The 16,973-nt window shown below is 35.9% G+C and overlaps 1 long non-coding RNA gene across 1 annotated transcript in view; it reads right to left on the bottom strand.

Annotated features, from left to right (window-relative positions):
- LOC117282265 overlaps nucleotides 1-15,945 on the bottom strand; it is a 53,824-nt gene extending 37,879 nt beyond the window's left edge. The window contains exon 1 of the long non-coding RNA XR_004512964.1: nucleotides 15,770-15,945. This is a non-coding gene — a long non-coding RNA (uncharacterized LOC117282265). The remainder of the gene's footprint in view (nucleotides 1-15,769) is intronic.
- Nucleotides 15,946-16,973: the final 1,028 nt, after the last annotated feature.

Here is a 16,973-nt window from a genome sequence, read left to right as displayed (position 1 = left end):
GCTACTCAAGAAATTCCCAGCATTTTATGGAACCCGAAGTTTCATTACCGTGTTCACAAGAGCTTTCCATTGCTCCCTATCCTGAGCCATATCAATCAAATCCATACCGTCCCATACTATCTCTGTAAGATCCATTTTAATATTGTCCACCCACCTACGCCTTGGTCTTCCCAGTGGTCTCTTTCCTTCTGGTTTTCCCACCAATATCCTATATGCATTCCTCTTCTCCCTATTCGTGCTACATGCCCTTCCCACCTCATCCTCCTTGACTTTATTGTTCTAATTATAAGAGAATATAGAACACATAATAAAATCTAAAAGTAGAGTAAACTATTCACTCTACTGACTGAGCTACCCCTGCTCGACTTAGGCGTAATAATACATTTTTTTCGTTGTTTTTAAAAGCTGTGGAATATTGTGTCCTATTTTCTGTGAAGAATAGAACATTACAGGCCTTTGAAAATAAAATGGAAAGTGCGTATTTGTAGGGGTTACATATGGGAAATGATCTGATATGGAGATTGGTGATTACCGGCTTAATAATTTAATTACTCTTTCCCTGCTACTTTCATAGTACTCAAATCATGGAGTTTATGATAGGATCGAGCCATAACATACCTAGAGAATAGTGATGCGGATAGCTCATAGAAAGCGGCCATAATGAGACTATGATATAAAATATTGTCACGTGTTGTGTATGTCACGCGACAAATAACTTCACGTGGGTCTCGGATTTAGCGAATCTTTATTATTAAAGTGGATTTTACACATTTTGGAAAATTTGAAGTAAATGAAGAATGTTTGGCCAAGTTGATGACTTCTCTGTTACCTGTAACGAGGTTTCTCATTCCATGGTAACGGAAGTTTCTTGATCTGTAAAATGAACAATCTTGGTAGTTGTCCAAGCAGGGAACTCGGTCCTCCCACTATGAAGCAACCTTACAGGCTGCGAATGTGTAATGTTACAAGAGTGTAAAAGTGACATATGCTACTTTAGCACACGTTAATGTATGTTATCTCTTGGTGCAGGAATTTAATCCGTTAATCAATGAATCGAGAGTTAATGAATGCGCGCGAGAGAGGAATGTTTGAGCATAGGTTAATTTCAGAATTTGTAGTTTGCAGGTTTGACTATTGATGTTAATTGTGATTATGCTATTATCATGATTACTTGATAATCATAACCATAAACTCTAGTCTTAATACTAATTCCCAAATGATTCATGTAATTATCTTTGCTACAATTTGCTATTTTATATCGTTCTATTTTCACTACTCTGTTAGAAGAGGAGAGATTGAAGGTTCATGAGAACAAAGTGTTTAGACAGTAACAGGTCTAAGAAGGATGAAATGAGAGTGAAATGGAGAAAATTACATACCGAGGAGCTGTATAATCAGTAATCTTCATATAACAATGTAAATACTATGGAACTAAGAAGGGAGAGGCACGTAGGATAGGAAGTCAACGTTCAGCTCTACGAGAGAAAACGACTTCAAAGAATTGCAACAGATGGCAGTGTAATATTAATGAGAGTTTCTACGAAAAATGAATCTTTTCATTTCCTTTGAAACGAAATGGATCGTATAGAAAACTACGCCTACAAATTTTTCTATTATTGATTGTATATTCGTTGCCTCGGTAATGTTTTTACCGAGTCGTTGCCTAGCAGAATAAGGAGGAATACATTTTACAAAACCTGTGCCTAGTAACGATATGAGAAATTCTCATGCAGACATACAGACTGATATGAGGGATTTATGAAGTACGCCATTGACATGGGTCCAGTTGCCATGATATATATACCAAGTTTAATAAATATTGATTCAGTTATGCAAAAGTCAATAGAGGGGGATTCGCAGACACGCAGACAGTATGGAGATTGCATAAATAATATATGAAGTGTAGAATGTGCAGTCTACACAACAGTAATCAGCACTCAAAACAAAGAAGACACTACTGCATCAACATTTGTTTTCATTAGGTTTATTAGAGACGCAACATCTTTCGACCCTTTCACGGGTCATCATCAGGCGTACAATGCACCAGTCTGAGCTGTTGAATTGTAATCAATTGTCATTTTATTCATCGAATGATGATCCTTATTGTGTCTAGAAATTTAATTCTAATGTAAATGTATAGCAAATCTTGGGCGAAATTTAAAGCTAAAACCCTTAGATAAAAATTATATTTAAAATTACAGAATTAAAGATAAGAATTTAAAGTAGTTACTATAGGATTCTGACGATGGTGTATAACACATAAAGATATTGGGTTTTCGGACTTTATCCATCGTCCTGGTTTTAAGATAACTAAGAAAATCACGACGTTTCGGAAACTGGATCCGTTTCCGTCCTCAGGTCCAGTGATAGAGGCTAGTTCTTTCTATGGGAGCCAAGAGAATAGGTGTTTTCCCTCACCTGAGGACGGAAACAGATCAAGTTTCCGAAACGTCGTGTTTTTCTTAGTTATCTTAAAATCAGGACGATGGATGAAGTCCGAAAACCCAATATCTCTAAGAATTTAATGCATTAAAACAAGAGAACAAAGATTTATACATGAAAATGAAAATAGTGTTTTGTTGGTTAAGATTGTAGATTGCATAAGTCTACTTTACGAAAGAAAGCTAAAAATAGATATTAAAGACAAATTTGTTTTGAGGTATACACCGGATTAAAATGTCCATTTGTCCAGTGCTTTGCTTTCGTGAATACAGTGGTGAGAATTCGGATTCTATGAGAGTATATAAATTCTGGAATAGTTGACTATCTGTGAGCATTTCAAGGGAGACTGTGTATCATATGGTCATATAGGGAGTTTGTTACTTACGAAGTAGAGACGGAAACTAGAAAGAAATTAAGAAAGAAGGAAGGAAGAATAAAAGTAATACTTATTACCGCCGTACCGACCGGCTCGATTATACACCATGTCTATACCAGGTCTGGTGAGGAAGTTTTGAAGGAGTAACATCACCTCATAAAGCTGAAAGGATGCACATTTCTCTGTTGGGCAAATTGGGTACGAGATAAATTATAAAGCGCGTAAGAAATATGTAACAGCATGAGATGGGAGCAAAGTTTGACTTCAATTAATAAACTCTTAACAACTAGGCGGGCCCACTGCATCTCTCCGTGTTCGAAGTTTGGAGCAAGAAGCAGCTAAAAGTCTTCGGAGTTCTGTACGTTAGAATTTATTGTACGATCTATAGAAAAAGATGTTAAAATTTCATGAGAAATGAATAGCTATTTGCTAAGCCAAGATGCTTCTTTTTTACGGAACTCGAGTTTACAAATTATATGTCTTAACTCAATCCAATTAATACCCTCCTCACTTATTTGCGTAAGGTCAAGGCCTATTTTAACATTTTTTTCGCATATATACCTAGATATTCTAAATTATATCACGTAAACTCTTTCAGAAGCTTTGTATAAGTGTCTATTTTCTCAAATTCTGCTGCTTGCCTGCGTTTTTCTTTACTTGATAACCCTAAACATTTTACCGTAACATCAATACTAACTACAAGAACAATGAAGAAGACCAAAATACATTTAGAAAAATGTCGGTCCTTAAAATAATTTATTAGACTAAGGTTTATACTATTCAGTGGAGGGCTCTTGTGAACACGGTAATGAATCTTCATGTTCTATAAAATGCTGGGAAATTCTTGAGTAGTTGCAGATTTTGCTTCTCCTCAAGAAGGGCTCAGCTCCATAAGTAAGAAAGTAAGATTAGTACTATTACAAAAGACTTAAGCCCAAAATTACTACCCAAAACAGCCCTACTAATTTCATCATATTATCAGCAACACAATACATTATTTAGTTACAAGGTGCAATGGTTTTTCTATCCACTCTTCGCACTTCCAGAGTTAGTCAAAGTCAAAGTCAAAGTCACATTGCGACTGTTTGACACTTACGGTCTTGTTTCTGTGGGGCGCCATCTCTGACGACAGGACGGGCCTGTCTTTTGTATATGTTGCTGGCCCTTGCCAGTACAGTCTTTCTCGGGTCCGAGTTCCTTGGTACTCGCGACCACATTTTACTGTCTCAGATTCCAGAGTTACATTTGTCTCGACGGTTTATATTCCATTTGTCTGCATTCTGCAATTGGAATATAGTTAATTCTTTGGAGCACTTCCGTTTCAAAATGGTAGTAGAATATTTTTATTTTTTTAAATTTTGATCAACTAGCAAACGTAACAAGAACCTCATATGTCCCATATTTTAAAATTGGTTTCGTTGTTATTATGCTTTTGTTTCTTTGGTTAATATTTATTACTGAAATTTCTCTTAATCATTTAAATAAACTTGTCCATGTATGTTATACCTACTTTAACATTAAGATCTTGACACTTTGACTACAGAATTTATTTACCTGTTTAATATGATTCTCAGAATAAACGCTATATAATGTGAGGGACTGCAGCGCCGTTAAATAATGTATTATCCGAATAAAATTTTCTTATTTTCCTAAAGAGCTTTAAGTAATTTCTTTTTTCTTCCGGATGGAGAATCACTGTGTTTTCTGGAAGCTATGAAATGGACTTTTAAATATTATTTAGATCAATTGTTTGCTTCTAAGAGTTAATTATGCCATTTATTTTGTCAGCTCTTTTGAATAAGATAATGAAAATTCGGTCTTCCCAAATGCAGAGAATTTCTTGATTACATAAGCAAGAATCGGCCCTTCTCCATTATGTGCCAGTACTCTTTCTCTGGGAGCAAAGCGGACGGGGGGTGAAGCTGATCATTAACCTCTAATAGTGCCAAGATCAAGAACACGTGGATCTATACAGCAACCCTGCCTCCACACGCATTCATGCCCTAAGCATAAGGACAAATTAACTATTATGTCTTCAAGATGCACCCTACTCTGGTGAGTTATATATTGTTTATTTTATCTTATTACTGTGATTTTATTTTGATATAATTTCTTAAAATTTGATTTAGGCACACTAAGATACGTGCCCGTAAGAACGATTGCCCTTCAACGAACATAGACCACTGTTGCACTGTACTTATGAATAAAGCAGTGAGTTGGAGAAACTTTAGCCAAACTCTGTAAAGATCAAGTATAAGGTTTATTAATTAATGTGACATCATAGCGAATATTTCAATTTCACATTTCATAACCCGAACTAAAACCTTACCTCTCTCATTTGCAAATTTTAATTAAGGTAATAATACGAGTAATGATGTCAGGATATTATTAATTTTTGTAAAGGTTTGCGTTACAACTCTTAGTTAATTGTATGGAGTAATAGCTTTTGGGGGGAAGTCTGGGTAGTAAGAGACACAGTATTTCTATGTTATGAACAACGTACCTCGATAAGAAAAGAATTTCAATGCTTTGTGAATTTTAAAGGTGAAAAAATTCCAGCCATATCTTAACGACTGAAAACAAAAATTAGAAACAAGGACAGATAAGATGAGTAGAAAATAAAGGAAAGAGGAATGAAAAAAATGAGAAGTAGCAGATGAACAGAAAGTAGAAAAAGAAGAAGAAAAATTAAGGAAATATGATACTTCATTACAGCTTTAACTTCTTTCTAAAATACGTCTTTTTAAATACTGAGTCCAGTTCTTTCCTAACTAACTAACTAACTAACTATATTTCTTGAGAAACCTCCTGTTGTGCAGCTACTCAACAATTTCCCAATATTTCATGGAAGGTTCATTGCCGTGTTTACAGGAACACTCCACTGGTCCTCTGTTGAGGCAGATAAATCTAGTCTGTATAACCCCATACAATCTCACTAATATCCATTTTAATATTATCCACTCACCTACTTCTTTGTCTACTTAGTGGTCTCTTTCCTTTTGGCTTTCGTACCAATAACCGATATGAATTCCTCTTCTCCCATTCGTACTACGTTCCCTGCCAATCTCCTTCTCCTAGACTTGCTTATTCCAATTATTCTTGGCGAAGAGTACAAATTATGAATCTTCTAATTATGCAGCCTATGTTCTTTCCTCAATGTCAGAGATCTTGTTTCACCAATACAGAACCTCAGACAAAATTATAGTTTTGTATATTCTAATATCTACGTTTTTAGACAGAAGAGAGGAAAAATGGCCCTGGATTGAATGTTAGCATTCAATTTTTCCTCAATTTCTTTCTGAATCAAACTGTGATTTGTTACTCTCGTTCCCAAGTATATGAAGTGTACCACATTTTCAAAGGATCTATATATCATGATTTTGCCCTGACTTTTGATCATGAGGCAGCAATATATACTTAGTTTTCTCTACGTTTGCTTCTAGACCAACCTCCTTACTAGCGTCAATTAAAGTTTCTGTATTTTTCTTTATGTTACTTATGTTATATCGTAATAAATTCACATCAGCAGCACAGACCATCAGCTGATGTGTTCCATTTCATTTCATTCTCAAGTGGTTTTCCTGGGCCTTCCTAATGGCATATTTTAACAAAGTTGAAAAACAGTGGCGATAAAGCATCTCTTTGTTTTAGAGTCTAAAACAAGGTGATGCTTTATCGCATTCAGATTGGTCTAAAATTTATACCAATCTGAATGGGAAAATTATCGGACAAATATTTATCTATATGGACTTTATTATATGTTTCATTTACACACATTTTAATCAGCCTAAACCGTTTTGATGGGTACCCCAAATTCTATAGAGAATATTGTTCATTTCTGCTAAAGGTTGAGTCGACCTTAGGACCATAGAGTGCCTGGAAGACTTAGAGCAATTGAGAACCCCATTTATATCTGGAATCGAACCCGCGACCTTCCGGCTTGCAATATAATGCCTCAACCGACTACACTACCACAAGTCCACAACGTTTTCCCTACGTAGGTTTAATGTAATGATCTTTCCTTTGTCATTTCTTTTTCTTGCTTTTTCTTTTCGTTTTCCCAGTTTTGTTCACCTTCTACTCCAAGTTCTTCCCTTCTGCTCCTCCTCTTTTCTTATTCTTTCTGTTTTCACAGATTGTCATGTGTTCGTTGCCCTACATTTTCATGCTTACTTGTTGGAGCGTATGAAGTCTTGAGACTGAAGTTCTTCTGGGATTCTGCTTCAAGACTTTAACTAAATATTAGGCACCAGCAGCAGTAGCATTCCCATAGACATAAATATTCTATATACAGATGTGAGCAAAATCAGAGAAAATTTTCCTTCCGGGGTTAAAGTCAGATTTTCTAATAATCTGAAGCAATGTTAGTAGATCTGTACCGCGGGAGGTTCTCTGTGTGTGTGTGTGTGTGTGTGTATGTATGCGGTCCAATTAAAACTTGATGTTGTTCTTACGTCCGCCATTTTGTGAACACACACATACAGCAAAAGCTTATGATGTACCCTCTGCCTAGCCTTCTGATACCACCATCGTTGCTTTACTGAATAACTTGAGGAGATTAAATATCCCCCTTTCGCCTCCTCTTTCCCAACAAACTCCCTACTCTTCTGCTGCTCTTTTCGTCTTTTACTCTTCCTCTTATCTTGTTGTCTAATGTTTGTCTAGGCTGCTGCAGTTTGTTTTTGAACTGGCGCCTCTTTTCTGATATCAGACTTCCAACCAACTTCACAGTTCAGTATTAATTAATACCTAGACAAGGTATAAAAGATGTTGAAAATAATCTTACAAAATCGGCGACAGGTAATGAAGGTGGTTATGACACTTTTAGATTACGCGCGGTAGCCATGTTCCACCAGATTACTTCCAAACAACAAAATCCGTATTATTATTGATCACGCGTAAATTTACCCGTGTCACCATGGATCAATTAATCTGTCTGACTATCCTACTTTCGTGGATGTAACTTTGGAGAACGTCAACGCGGAAAATGGAAAAGAAGAAGGGTATATAGGATGAAAACAGATTTTAAGAAAATGGGATATGATGACTGGATTTGTGTGAAATTAAATTACGAGCGTGTCCGGAGACGAGGTTCGCTCTTAGGCTTAGACTCAATGAAACCTCAGATTCTGATTCCACAGTGTTATTGTGTTGATAATAATTTAATCTATAATTTATCTGATATAGATACAGTGCAGGGAAGGATAGAGAAAATTAAATAATCAGTTTTTTGACAATTTTTAGTCTTCATGTATTATAGGTTGAGTAATTGCAAATAGGGGAGTGAGATGGTCAGGACATGTAGTAAATACGGAGGAACTATGAATTCGCTTCAGAATTTAGGTCGGAATACGCAAAGGAGAGAGCCAACTTCAGGCATATAATATGGATCAAAAAGTAATTTTAACATCCGTATTTGAGGAGATCGGTGTTTGGTTATAGACAATGTCCATTTGGCTCAGGATAAGATAAAATTTACATTTTTTTGAACAAGACAATGAATGTTCGGTTCCATAAGAGCAGATGCTTTTGATTCTCTGGAAAAAATAAATAAAAGCTAACATCCAACGGGTACCGAGGGCTCTTTGTACGGTTGTAAAATGGCCCGGACGTGAAGTTGACCACCCAATTCCGGCTGGTGCCGAGGTCAAGAATGTCGGAGTTAATGCCTCAACTCCCCGATATGTCTTCATGGCATACTGCTTAATTATTTAAACACAGGTTTATTTTAACTTATCTTAAACTGCACCCCCATTTATGACTCGATAAAATTCACACGACATTATTTCATGCATACCACCAAATTTTGCTTAAATCCGTTTATTGAATACTCGTACAGATGAAAAATGCTGATACTGGTTTTGATGGGAAAAGAGATAGGTTACATCCTCGAAATTTATTACCCTAAATTCCACACAAAAATCTCCCATGTACTTCTCTCTCCTCCACGTTCTCTGCAATATGTGTGTTCACCAAAATTCTGTTACTTTCGTTCTTGTGTTTGAAATGTTCATTAGTTAAGAAATTATGTAAGAAGACGATGTGAGAGCTATATAATGTAAGGTAACTGAGTCATTGTTACACGGTTCTGAAACGCGGACCTTAAGACCGGTTCATTATTCTACATTCTGGTAGGTAAAGGTAAAGGTAAAGGTAAAGAAAGCTATTCCTGTAACAGGCCGTGAGGTGTGAGACATCGAGGATCTCACATTTTCCAGAAAATTGTCTTACAGATGGAGGTAAGGATATCAACCTTATGCATCGGCAGTTCTTTACCACTCAGGAAGATTCCTGGTACTCGTCTCTGTTAGAGGCTGAGTCGACCCCAGCGTCATAATGCGGCTGGAAGAATTACGTTAAATGAAGAATCCAATACCTCATCGGAAATCGAACCTGGGACCATCTGGGTTATAGCATAGTGCTTCAACTAACTACGTTACAGCGTGCTCTTTCGTGAAATGGGTTTCGTCCGCAATGCTATCCTACTTTGAAAAGCTGGCTGGAAATGTAGAGACTACCACATTAAAACGAATGCTAAAAATTATACGAAATGAGTAAAAATAATTTGTTCCTAACTTTTCTCCAATCGCCATATCAAAATACAAAGTTTGACGAAACTCCATCTGCAAGTTAAAAAAAAATATTAACTGGCTGCGAACCCAGGCCTTCCTTCTTCTGCAGGCATGTTGAAATCACAACAGTACTAAGTGGCTACAGTTCATATGCCACGATAAATACAAGTCTGTTCGGCGTCATGGCCACAAAGTGCTTCGACTTCCACTTAACCTTTCAGATTTTAATCTCATTGATATTACGTGGGGACCAGCAACAGGACTGTCGCAAGACACGACATATCATTTGTGTTGCTCCAACTAATATAAACTTCAGAGGATAAAATTACGTAATATGCCTGAAGGAGACTGGAAATCGTTATGTGAAGAAGAGAAACAAACGGAAGTGAAGTACGTCTACGCGGAAATAGAGTGCGCTGTCGACTATACTAGAGGGGAATGTATAATTTCAATGCAGGGTGACAATGATGACCAAAATGAGTGACATTGACGAAAATGACTCCTCGTACTTCTTGTTATTCTTCATTTCAACTCAGTTTTTCATATTCAAATAATAATAATTTACGTCTTTGTACTATGTCAGTGACAAAAAGCAATAAAGATGTAAATTTATCCCTGTGCTTAACTAATAAGCACTACACCATGAAGTCGTATTGGGGAGTGGATGTATAGATCCACATTTTCTTAAACTCGGTATTAGATGGAGGTGAGTGGTCAGCTTCACGTCACGGCCGCTTTATCCCCGGAGAAAGAGCCACCGGTACCCATTTTATAGGAGGCTAGGTGGGCCCCAGAACCGGTTTGGGCGCAGTAGAGAAGAGAAAATTCTTAACACTACCGAAACTGGAACTCTGACCCCTCTGTCGCCCAGGACTTAACCAGTCGCTATAGAGACTGCGTTATGTAGAAATTAAAGCAATAATATTGGCCTCATTTTTCTGGGACAGGTACAATGTTTTCAGATTAGAGAGTATAGACCTGACCAATATTTGAACGGTCTTAGAATCATGCTTTCATGTTCGTGACAGGTATCTAATTGACTACTTTTTCTTGTAACATTGAACATTGGGAAGAAAGTTGCATGAAGGCAAGTACGTGTGTTGAATGAGCCGTTGTCTGTAATTACTACTAGAGTGCCTTCTAAAGATATACCTAGAACGCAGGTATGCATGTCCTGTCATTATGGGCAGAGGAATTAAAAATATTTAAGTAACTATAAACCTGTATCTACTAATTATGTCTCGTATAATAAGTTATATAATTTAGGAGATAATTACTGTAGTCGAACAAAAGAGTTTATCAAGTTATAGCATTCGGAACACTGCCTATACTCGTAGAGCACTGCGTGCGAAATAACATAGGCCTTACATGTGAATATAATAGTTCAGTGAGGCGGCTGGTTTTGGGTATGATGGTCGACCTTCTTTACCTACAAGCCTAGAAATATTTTATTATTATTATTATTTTACTGCAATTGGGTGTTCATCCGGTGGCAGTAGAACTTACACTGATACAGATAAGGAAATTCTATAACATAAGGGAACAATACAGAACAAAATACATACAGTAAACAAATTCCAAACAAGCTCTACATAATTTCAATCCTCTGGATACTTGCTTATGTTTCCGTGGGGACAAAGCAGCCGGATCTTAATGCTAACCAGTTACCCGGAAGTATAATCTCCCTGGTTTTGATGTTTGTACGGATTATGGTTGAAACAAGTAGCCGAGTAATGTTACACGCGCATCTGATGATCCTGCAAAGAATGCAAGAAAATGTATATCTAAGTATGATGTAAGAGGGGGCACGTAGTTGTGTAGTTGGTTGAAGCACTATGCTACAAGGCGGAAGGTTGCCGGTTTGATTCCCGATGAACTAAACTACAATTATTTTTCTCAGAAAGAATCCGCTCGGTAGTTTACACCAATCTGGGTTTCATTGTCAAGTCTTGTCTTTCCCGGTGACTGATTTTTCGAGTTGACTGCAAGGCTAAATCGTACAAGGTACCACGTTTCTTTGCTGCACTCTACTGGGCAGGATGTTGCCTTGACAACTGACAAGAGATGGTAAGGCCCGGATAAAATGGTTCGTCCACTTGCCGAGGGAATGGAGCTGCTTGAGAGAGGAAAAAAAAAACAGATGCTAATTAAAATCCTCCCTACTCGGCCCCTCATCAAATTAAGATCTTGCCGTTACTGGACTAATTCAATTTCCAGTAGCTAACGAAGCGCTTAAAGCGCGTAAATACGTTTACAATTTTACGCTTCTTAGCTTGCTATCCGGGCCAGATGAATATATTTCAGTTTCTTTGTTTAGTGTTCAAGTACAGTTTCAAAAGTCTTTCGTGATGACAGAGGTATATAAATAATTACATTATTGCAGAAACGTAAGACAAATGATAAGTTTTATTTATTGTTAATAATGAAAATAAGTACTCAACAAATATAATCTTACTTTAACGTTGTAGGCGCTCAGTATTAGCACTGCTGTAATTTCTTACATGATTCAAGAGATGCAAAAGTCGCCCCAAACACACTGTAAGGGATTTTATAAAGGTGACGTCATGGTTTAACAGATTCTTTGCTTTAGATCGCTGAGCTGTGTTGGTAAGGATGAGCCAAGGATATAATCTTGCATTAATTCTATAGGAAAAAAGGATTTCATTGGAAATAAGTCCGGATATCCTGGTGCCCATTTTCAAAGGGCCCTAAAAGACCATCTCACAGGAACTGTTAATATTCCGCCAAAATCACCTCTAGTGAAGTCATCTTGAACTAAATTATTTTCAATTTTAGAAGACAAAGTCGGTTTAATTACTGTTTGAATTGGTAAAATATAACGTTTAGCTTTATAACATAACTAGTTTGTCCAAAATGAATTATTAAATATGTGTACTTTATTGGTAACAATTCAATATAAGTATAGATTAATGTTTTGAGGGTGAACCAGGTTACTGTACCTTTCCTATAGTATGAAAAAAATATATATAGCTTTGTGTTTGATGGAAATGACTGATGAACCGTTACTAATTAAGACGCGAAATTTGGCTCGGTGATGGATCACAAATATATTTGCAAAATTTTTGTGAAACATTCTTTTATTTACTTTAAGGCTTACAAATATAAAAGGGATGAAATATTATGAACTTGATTTCAAAACTTTTAACATTTTCAGATATGTTGTAGTGGACGTTTGGCATGGAGAGGATTTGATAAATTGTATGAGCATAATTTCTACTTAAATCATTCTGCTAGGTTTTATTTATAGACTGGATTATTTAATGGATAGTACGTATAACAGTAAATATATTTTTCAATTTCTATTAGGTTATCAATTTATCGGGTTAAATAAAGGAAATGCTACAGGCCCTATCAGTTATTAACAATACTGGAAGTCTATGGTTACAGATAAATTAATTAATAATGGGGATGCCAGATATCAAAAAGACTGAAGAACCGTTTATGTCTCGAATTTAAAATCATAATTAAAAAGGGCCCTTATAATTATAGTGTAAAAGACGACAATTAGGATCATATTACAGTGAGAACAAAAAAGTAATTTTTATGAACTGTGATACACACTCGTCACGCACTACAAGAGTAATAATGACTCCTTGGTGCATAGTGCCATTAATTTATTATTATCCTTCAAATGACATCAAAAGAAAAAACTTTAAGGATTCATAGTTCGCGTCCTGAATCAATAGGGTTCGCTGTACTGTAATATGTACGAGTATACGTCACTTTACATCTTATTTAAAGGAGCATTAGGCCACTTCAATCTTTATATGGCTTAATGACAACTGATATAAAGGTGATATTATTGATAATGTATGAGACGTCTTTATTTTAATATTCCGTGGATCACGAAATATCTCGCTCTTTAATTAAGACCAAGAATTAGAGTGCGGACATTTGAAAGGGATATTTAAATTAAAAATTTTTATCTTTGTTCTCACTTGATAGGCCTAAATGATAGGGTTAGTATGGCATATTACTGCATTAATTGTTACTGCATAAATTATTAGACAGGTGGAAATAAATATATTCCTTTGTTTTCGTGACCTGGGAAGTATTTCATCTTTCTTCAGCTACTCATAATTAATCTAACGGATAATTTGACAATGGAAACACGCAGTTCGCTGGAGTGTATCAGAATATATGATACAAATCTTCATCTTCGTCCCCTGTAACTGTAGACAGGGGCTTAGTTAGATGCGTGGGAGTTATTGATTCGAAATTCTTCCCGCCCCCTTTCCCTCCTGTAAGAGGTCATTGCTTTCCTAATTATTACTAACCGACAGTTTGTTGTAACAGAGATATAGTGAGTTTTCTTGGAGATAGGAATTAATATGCTAATATGTCGGACCCCAACTAATACATTTTGAACTGGGTTTTCCAGAAACTTTATGTTGAACATCATGTCACTAGTGGTCATTCTTCCGTCTACGTTTTTAATTTCGTACTATTATTGGACACAGTGAGAGCTCTTGAGATGGGGTCGGAACTGTCCTCACTTGGTGTAAAGTCCTGAAGCTTTGTGGAAATATATCTAAAAAAAAATAAGTAAGTTTTCAGGCATTTTATATTTTTGTTGTCTATTCAACATGGAAACTGCAGACGTATGAAACATTTAGCTGAATCATATTGAAATTAGTGACATGGAACTATTCTCGAAGATATATCATAAACAAATTAAGCAGGACGCAGTTTCACACATAGAAACTATTATAACACGACAACAGGTGGAAACTTTGAATATGGTGTATGACACGTTTAACATAGTCGGAATATGTGCCAGTGAAACTTATGTACAGATATGGATTGATAAGTAGCATCATTGTTATTCTGTGTCAAACATGTAACACCATCAAGTTAATAGCGATGTTTAACTGCACATTTTCCTCTTACACGTTACTTGCTGGCCTTACCAAACAGACTGAAGCACTGGAATGAAAGTATCACGAGTTCTTCAAAGAATGTTTTGAGAAATATTACTTGGATAAATTTTGTGTTCCAAAGAGTTGAGCAATCCTAAAACAAGGGAATTTAGTTGCATACCTGAAATTTCATCTCAGGAGGTGGAGTTTATTTAATTGATTCTGTAACAATGGACAAATAACCTGATCTACTTGCTACAGCAAACATTCACAAATTATGATATTTTGATAGATATGTTATATGTTGTTGGCGTTTTCTTCAAATTTTGGTATCAAATTAAACGTCAGATCTTTTGTTGTTATTATACATATTTATGGGGCGAAAAAATAAATCCCAACTTAGCCCCCCCCTTGAAAAATAGTCACAAATTTATATTCTTTTGGAAAAACAATCTCAGACGATGAGCGGAATTCATTGCAAGTGTTGCAACAGTAGCGCTAACGCTGGCTCTTGCTTAAAGAAAATTTTCTGGAGGCAATTAGCCAATGTAGGCCTGTGTTTCCGTGGTAACTCATTATATTTTTCGAACAGTTAACTTAGATGCTGAAAAATGGTGGGGTATATTTTTTACTTATCTCCGAAACAAAAAATAAATACAGACTAGAAAGGCCTGTGTACCTAAGCTTTGATATCTCTTTCGTATTATTTAAGAAGTTATCCTATTAAAACCTTTCTGTAATGAAGATCATGGATATTGTTTTTTTCCAACCGACGGCCCGCGGCAGACTTTACGAGTCTGAAAACTTTTATTACTAAAGAAAATAAACCAATCATGAAAAGTGTAGAATATGAAAATCGTCATTATGCAACATTCTCCACTTTTCTTTTTCTTCATGTTCATTAGGTCTAAATGTCCTCCTTGGTCTTCTATTGTCGTACATTTTTAAATTAAGCGCATGATTTTCTCTCTAAAACGCTAGACAACCTTATTTAATTCTCTCTTCTTAGTCCATTTTGCACTCTCCTTACTATAGCTGCAAGCACTGACAGATACTTACGCTCTGATTATTATGTTTTCAAATCGTTATAATATGAAACTGCAAAATTGAAGCTTATGAAAATACGCAACTTCTCCAGAAACTGTCTTTTTTTTTTTTCCTGAAATGATGACATTCTGGGAATTCCAGGGCCTCAAATATTTAAACATATAAGTATAGTCTTTATTGGATGGTTGTACTAGAAATCTAGTCTAGAAGCTCAACTGTTCTACCCAATAATTAGTAGTATACAAAGCGCATGCGTGACCTAGTTAAAAAAAGAAATTAAAATCTGAACTCGTGTCAGTGGAACGGAGACAAGGCAATGCATTAGGCCTTCGTTTGCCTACTTGTAGATATTAAATAACATTGGAATCAGCATACACATAACAAAATGTGTTGTATTAGATATATAAATTAGTCAATTAAATTGAATATATGATTGAAGCAAAATGTTTTACCTTGAAACTGTTTATTGTAAAGTTGACGTCAGTTTGAGGGACCGGAAATCACCTGATAATCCTGAATTTTCTTGAGTTGAGGAATAAATTCTCACAATGTACTGGTCGCCATTTTGTCTTTGCAGGCTCTTAGCTTCGGTCGATCTCAGTGTTGTTGCTAGGAGGGGGTGTGCTAGTGTAGGAAGGGGGAGCAGGCAGGGGGAGACGTTGAAGGAAGGAAGGAAGGAGGGAAGGAAGGAAAAGATGAAGAAGGAAACGAAGAAACGTGGAATCGATTTTTGCATCTTGTGCACACCATCTCTCTCTTGGTGGGTAGACATATTTGTTCAGTAAGACATCTTGCCAGTTTGGTATTTGCAGCTACAAATTATGCCCGATTTCTGAAAGAAGAGGAAGAAATAATACAAGTTACTATAAAAGCACTTTAGTTGTTTGCATTGAATTATGGTCATGGGAAACACAAGGTCAAATTCATCCCGAGAAAAGAAATTCGAAATAATTTTAGAGTGAGTTTTCTTTATGTTTTCAAAATAAATCTCGGGTCAACACAGGTTACGAGATATTTAGCTTTAAATATATTCATTATATCATAGTTTTGTTATTGGATTTTATAACCTTTTATGGAAGATAAAAACCTATTTTTGATTGCGTTTATGTATAGTGCAGATAGATCCTACTAGTTAGAAAAAAATATTAATATTTTGTTTACAGAAGTAATCAAGGGAGTAGGTGTTCTAGGATTCCAACGGGTACTTTGTATCCAGACCTAAATTATGGATCTGGTATGTAGATAGCACTCTTCTAAGAGTGAAACGGTTTGCAATTTCTTATCTACAAAAGTGCATGGTGTCACGTCTCGGAAGACCGTAATCTGAATACCAACTGCCTGAAATTGCTCTCATACATCATATATAAATCATTGCAAGATGTATTTAGATTTTTTTACGTGTTATAGTCTTGCAGACGCAGTTTAATTTTTGCATTATGAGCTATTTAAAAATGCATTTTTATTTGAAGTATTATTTGCATAGAGAGATATAAATAAAATTAAAATACATCAGAAGGTACCTGCTGTAGCGTCCCAGGTTACCTCACGCTCGCAAAATATATTTAATATATGTACTCTTCTTTAATGTGAAACGCACTCCAAAGCGTCGCCTTAATTTTTACAACTTTTCATAAAATAACATAAACGAAAGTAAAT

This window comes from Cryptotermes secundus, unplaced genomic scaffold, assembly GCF_002891405.2.
Source record: "Cryptotermes secundus unplaced genomic scaffold, Csec_1.0 scaffold171, whole genome shotgun sequence".
Classification (NCBI taxonomy): domain Eukaryota; kingdom Metazoa; phylum Arthropoda; class Insecta; order Blattodea; family Kalotermitidae; genus Cryptotermes; species Cryptotermes secundus.
This window is presented reverse-complemented; position numbering and strand designations above follow the sequence as displayed.